Here is a 7,119-nt window from a genome sequence, read left to right on the forward strand (position 1 = left end):
TTCCTGCTGGCTGCTCTAGACTGGATTTATGGCCTTCAAATCACGCCGCCTGTCACTCACCCAATGGTCCAATCATCGCCCTTTGCACAATACCCAATCAAATTAAAATCTGGGCAATACTTAAATGGACCAATCAATTCAAACTATTTCAAACCAATACAAGCAACATTATCATAATTAACATATCAACATTGATAAACAGTTGCATTACCATTATACACTGCATATGCCCAGACCTTAAAAGTAGGTTATGACTTCATCAAGGTTGTGAGTTTAAACCCTCTAGAAACTCCTCACCTCTAGTCATATGGTGCACGCATGGACTTTCACAGTTCTACAACCTTATCTCTCCACAAATTCATGTTGTCATTTGTATGAAAGTGAACCAGAGGACCTAGAAATAGGACAGTTATAAGAGATAGGAGAGGGTCAGTTTACACAGTACAGCCACCAAGTGTTCCTGTGTTAAATATTCATTTTTCATGGTGGCATTATGAGTCATTGGTCTAGAAAAAATGTCTCTAGAGCCCTGAGAACTTGTCTCCCTCTCTTGTAGTCCTCTAGTTATCTTCTCCTGTTTCACAAGTAATATTGATCCACTAGCAACTTTCTGACAAAAAATTGTTCTGTAATTCTGGATATATTAACTGTAAATGTTCAGTATCTTTTTTCTTCCCTCAACTTTATTTGCCTATAAAAATTTGGAATAAGTGAGCCAAAGGTATCTCATTATCTTAGGACTTTCAGCTGTGGTGTTGGCTGTGTGTAACCCTGAACTGCTTGTACCACTTCTGGTTCAACACACATCAGGGCTGTAGGTTAATATTTAAAATCTGTTTAGACTAAGGTAATTTAGTGTTGTGTATCTCGCAGGCAGTCCTAACGCAGCCGTACATGAGGAGTTATAAATTTAGCATAAAAATGTTTATGCTACTTCTGTAGAACAGCTTAGCTGTCAAAAAACTCAAATGAAAGGGGTTGGGAGAATGCAACCTAAAACAAATAGTTTTCTTGATGTACTTATTTTGTAGTGATTACTGAACTCTCTGGAATCTGACATTTCTACAGCATCACAATCCCAATGTTTATTGGGGCTTGATGCACAGTAGGTTGTCAGAAGCAGCCAGGAAGATGAATGACCTGTTGCAAATTGTAGTGATTTAACAAGAGATAATATGTCAAGCAGAGTAGGGCAAGAGCAGTGAGAAAGCTGTTAGCCTGAAGGCATCCATCAGAGCTTCTATCTGATAATAAGCATAGGCAATGTTTTACTCCCAATTCTGCTGCTCCATGCAAGGAGGGCTCCATGTAGGTAGCCCAAGCCCAAAGAGGATCCCTTATCAAAACAGTGGGGCTGTTGTGAATGGCAATTAGCAGCAAAGGTTGGTGGAGTCACATTCAGAAATGGTCTGATAAATGTTTCTTATTAATGAGAAGCTGGTGTTTCTGCTTGCAAAGAAAAGTGAATTCATCCCAATTCTCTTATGTCTGAATATTCTAGAATTATATCCCCAAAACAATCTTTTTCTCTGGGGCCCCCTCTACATGTTACAAGTATTGCACAATTAACCAGTTAATTGTGCAATTGCCTTGACACCAGCTATGTGTACAAAGTACCTACTATGCCATAAAAACCTCCAACCAGCCATACAGTGAGACCACGAAAAGTTGTACTAACTTTATAGCTGGTTGCTATCAAACTTTAATTTGCACTTGTAGCAGGATCTACCCTGCAGCTGGGAACACCATCAACTGACAGGACTCCTAGCCTCACTGGTGCACCATGCCCAGCTGGGGCTGGGAGTGCCACAGCTGAGGGGACTTTCAGTTCTGGGACCTGCTGACTCTGGATCTCTGCAGCACTCCTCAGCTGCCAACATTGGATTCCCACAGCATGCTTCTTGGTGCTGGGATCCACTTGGATCCCAGCAGCATGGAACATAGCTGTGATATCTTAGCCCTGGCAGTGCATGAAGACTCCAGGGCTGGGAGATGCAGCTTCTGTGATCTCCCAGATGCAGGGATTTCATGGACTCCCACAGCTGGAAGATTATGACTGCCATGATCTTCCAGCTGCGGGGGGTTCACGTATCCCTGCAGCTGGGATTAGAGATATAATAGAACGCTGGTCAAACAGAATGAAAGGAGGCTCCCATGACTCTTAGAGCTTGAATAGGGTGTGTATCTGAGCAGACAGAACCCCAGTGAAGTCCTAGTGTGGGCAGGGTGCTACCATGGGATTTGGGAGACCTGTGTTTCATTTCTTGACTTGCCATAAGCATTGCATTTTACCTTAGGCAAGTTCCTCAGTCTCGCTGCACTTAATTTTCTAGCTGTAAATATGAATAACAGCTCTTCTTACCCCAGAAACAAAAGTTTCTCCACATTATTTCTCTAGTGGGGGGCCCCAAAACTGGGTGCAGTGCTCAAGATGTGGCCTCACCGGTGCCAAATAGAGGGAATAATCACTTCCCTCAATTTGCTGGCAGCACTAATACTAATGCAGCCGTTAGCCTTCTTGGCAACAAGGGAACACTGTTGGCTCATATTCAGCTTATTGTCCATTGTAATGCCCAGATCCTTTTCTGGAGAGCTGCTGTTTAGGCAGTTGGTTCCCCAGCCTGTGCTGGTGCATGGGATTGTTCCGTGCTAAATGCAGGGCTTTGCACTTCTTATTGAACCTCATAAAATTTTGTTTGGTCCAATACTCCGATTTGTTTAGGTCTCTCTGCATCCTAGCCTATCCTCCAATATATCTACTACTTCCCCCAGCTTGGTGTCATCTGCAAACTTGCTGAGGGTGCACTCTATGCAATCTTCCAGGTCATTGATGAAGATACTAAACAAAACCAGTCCCCAGATGGACACCTGGGGCACTCCACTTGATACCAACTGCCAGCTAGAACTATTGATAATTTCTTAATTGTTTATCTGACAATTGATTATTGAACTATTGATAATTTCTTGTTGAGCCTAATGATCCAGACAGTTTTCTATCCACCTTATAATCCACTCATCCAACCCATGCTTCCTTAGCTTGCTCGCAAGAATGTTGTGGGAGACCATATCAAAAATGTGGGAGCATGCCTCCTACTGTCCCAAAGAACATGGGCCAGGGGACAAAGTGGGAAGCACCACTGCATCTGGAGAGTAAGGCAGATGGCCCAGGAAGAGCTGATAGAGCTGCTTATCATGGTGCAAGAGTCCTGGCAGCATCGGAGAAGCAGCAGCCAAATTCTGAGTGGCCACAGCCATGCTTTAAGAGCATGTGCTGGGTGCAGGCTGGCGAGCATCCAGTTGTTTCCAGTATAACAAGAAGCACCAAGCTGACTCCAGCAGAAAGCCAGAAACCAGGTGACAGCCAGCATGCTGGGGAAGACCGGCATCCAGAGTACAGCAGGCAAGCTGAAGGGAGCAAGTACACTGGAAAAAGCCTGCACATCAGGGAGAGCCAGCAGCAGACTGAGAGCCAGCGAACTGAAGATAGCTGGGTTGGAGGCAAAGGTTGGCCAAACGTGGGAAGCCAGCCTTAGAGAGTGGGAAGAATAAAAGCATTGTAAGTCCAGACACTTGGAGGAGTGCCAGGCAATAGTGGCACCAGATCAAGACCCCAGACAGAGGAGCACAAGAGAAGAATGCCAGGATACGGAGTGAGTGTCCTGAACAAGACAGCAACTAACTGTGAGTTAAGGAACCTGGAAGTTCCAAATATGTTATCTTCTCAATTACATGTTTGTTATATTACTATGGGTTGGATTGATCATTTATAAATATTGACCAACCATCTCTACCAAGGGACTATTGTTTCTTTTGAGAACTTTCATTTTGTTTGCATCAGAAACATCTGGTTGGTGAAAGGATGGGTTATAAGGGAAGGTAGGAGCCCCGGGAAGACAACCACTGGTCTCGCCTGAGCAACCTAGACCCATGGGGAGCCTTCTGCTATAATTAAGTTAAACCAAAGTCATGGTGGGTGAGAACAGAAGAACAATGCAAGGGTGCAGACACAGAAAAACTTTACTGATTGTTAGTAAGGCCCCAATCATCCTGGAGGAAAATTCTGGAACTTAAAGCTGTACAACGCTGATCGTGTGTTGTATACAAAAAGCCTTGCTAAAGTCAGGGTATATCACATCCACAACTCTCCCCACATCCACACAGCCAGTAATCCCAAGATAGAAAACAATCAGGTTGGTCAGACATGACTGGCCCTTGGTGAATCCATGCTGACTGCTCCTAATCACCTTTTTCTCCAAGTGCTTAGAAATGGATTCCTTGAGGACCTACCCCATGATTTTTCAAGGGACTGAGGTGAGGCTGACTGATCTGAAGTTTCCTGGATCCTCTTTCTTCCCTTTCTTAAAGATGGGCACTATATTTGCCTTTATCTAATTATCCAGGACCTCTCTTAATCACCATGAGTTTTCAAAGATAATAGCCAGTGGCTCTGCTATAACTTCGGCCAACTTCCTCATCACCCTTGGGTGCATTGAATCTGGCCCCATGGACTTGTACATGTCCAGCTTTTCTAAATAGTCCCTAACCTGTTCTTTCACAACTGTTGGCTGCTCATCAGCTCCCCAAATGGTGCTGCCAGGTACCGTATTCTGAGGGCTAACCTTGCCTGTGAAGGCTAAGGTGAAAAAAGCCTTGAGTAGTAGCTCAGCCTTTTCTTCATCATCTGTCACTAGTTTGTCTCCACCGTTCAGTAAGGGACCCAAACTTTCTCTGATCTTCCTTTTGTTTTTGGCATACTTGTACAAACCGTCCTTGTTACCCTTCATGTCCCTTGCTAGCTGCAACTCCAGTTGTGATTTGGGCTTCCTGATTTCATCCCTGCTTGCCCAAGCAATGCTTCTATACTCCTCCCCAGTTGCTTATCCAAGTTCCCACTTCTTGTAAGCTTCCTTTTTGTGTTTTAGCTCCCTACTAAGCCAAACTGGCTTTCTGCCATACTTTCAAGTCTTTCTGTACACTAGGATGGTTTGTTGCTGCACCCTCAGTAAGGTTTCTGTAAATTACAACCAGCTCTCCTGGACTCCTCTCCCCCTCAGACTGGCCTCCCAGGGAATCCTGCCCATCTGTTCTCTGAGTGAGCCAAAGTCTACTTTTCTGAAGTCCAGGGTCCTTACTCTACTCCTCTCCTTTCTTCCTCTCCTCAGGCTCCTGAACTCAATCATCTTGTGGTTGCTGCTGATCCAAGCTGCCATGCAATTCTACATTTCCCCACCAATTCTTCCTTGTTTGTGAGCAGCAGCTCAAACAGAGCCTGGCCCCTAGTTGGCCTCTCCAACACTTGCATCAGGAAGTTGTCCCCAACAATCTCTAAAAACTTCCTGGATTGCCTGTGTACTGCTGTATTGCCCACATAACAGATGCCAGGGTGATTGAAGTCCCCCACGAGAACCAGGGCCTGTGATCAGGAAACTTCCATTCACTGTTTAAATAAAGCCTTATGTACCTCATCCTCCTGGTCTGGTGGTCTATAGCAGACACCCACCATGACATCAACCTTTTTGCTCTCCCCTCTAACCTTAAGCCAGGCACTTTCAACAGGCCTATCTCCAATTTCCTACTGGAACGCTAAGAAATCATACAGCTCTTTTACGTAAGGCATAACTCCTTCTCCTTTTCTCCCCTGCCTGACCTTCCTGAACAGTTTATACCCATCGATGACAGTATTCCAGTATCCCACAAAGTCTCTGTTATTCCAATCATGTCATAGTTCTGTGACTGTGTGAGGACTTCCAACTTTTCTTGCTTATTTCCCAGACTTTATGTATTTGTATACAGATACACACCTAAGCCAATTGCCCTACAATCTCAGAAAAGATAAGAAGGCTTCCCCTTTTCCCCTCCTGCTTGTGCTTCCTTCAGGTTACCCATTTCCCCATTGACATCAGGGCATTGTCTTCCATCCCCCAGCAAACCTAGTTTAAAACCTTTGTCATCTGGTTAGTGAGCCTGTCTGCAAAGATGCTCTTCCCTCTCTTTGTCAAAGAGGGAAGAGCATCTTTTTCTTGGTGCCTTAAGACATCAAATACCAAAAGAGTTGCTTGGCATGAACTATTAATTTTAGATTTTAACCTTTTTTAAACTGATTCAAGAAAATGAATTAAACCAGTTCCTATTAACTTTATTAATATGTTCTAACTTTAAAATGGCTGAATTCTTTTTTCATTCAAACATAGCCTATTAAATAGCACCTAAATTAGCTTCTCTGTTAATCTCCAGCCATGGGCAAATGTTTGTGCATGAGTTATAGATCTCGGTACAGAGAAGTTCACAATGAAAATGCTGATTGATGCAAGCTATGTATTGTAGAAAGCAACACTGCTGTAATAACCATGAATTCATACAAACTTCCCTTGGATGCATCATAAAAACAAGGATGTCCAAAAGTCAGTCTTTTAAAGAATCTTTGATGTGACAAATGCTGATGATTCACATTTTGTCTCATTCAGTTTTATCTGTCTGGTTGACAGCCTTAGTTTACTATTATTTCAGTTCAGGACAAATCTCTTGACACCTTTTTAAGCAGTCAAGAGACAGAGCATTTGCTGTTATTTTCAGCAAATGCTCTGCATACAGGGTATTTTTCTTCTGATATAAAAAAAAACAAGAATCTTAAGAAACATTTCAAGACCAACCTGGCACAGCTGAGAGCAGAATGGCCTCTTACATATGTATTATTGATCTAAATTTTTCTAGTACCTTTCTAGTACTTTGCTTACCAGGCCTTATCAAAACTCCATTGGAGTCAGTAGGAGTTTCCCCACTAATTAAAATGGAAAGTTACCCTTTACAGAATGGCTGCAATTGTGTAAAGCTGGTATTAATATTAACCATAGCAATTTCTCCTTTTGCAAAAATGCTGTTAATGCTGGATGGAGCATACCTTTCAAATTTGGTAGCATTTAGCCAAAAGATCTGTACTTAACAAGAATCTGAACTGCTTTTATTCTGTGAATGAGAATCTAGTTGATTTAAGATGGAATATCCAGGATATAGTGTTATAACCAATATGGTATAAGGCATGAAGGACACCAAAGATCACTGTCTACTTATCTGTTTTCTCTACTGTTAAATGTCCCTTTTTTATGTTCACGTTCCTCTTTC

This window comes from Alligator sinensis, unplaced genomic scaffold, assembly GCF_000455745.1.
Source record: "Alligator sinensis unplaced genomic scaffold, ASM45574v1 scaffold187_1, whole genome shotgun sequence".
Taxonomy (NCBI): Eukaryota; Metazoa; Chordata; order Crocodylia; family Alligatoridae; genus Alligator; species Alligator sinensis.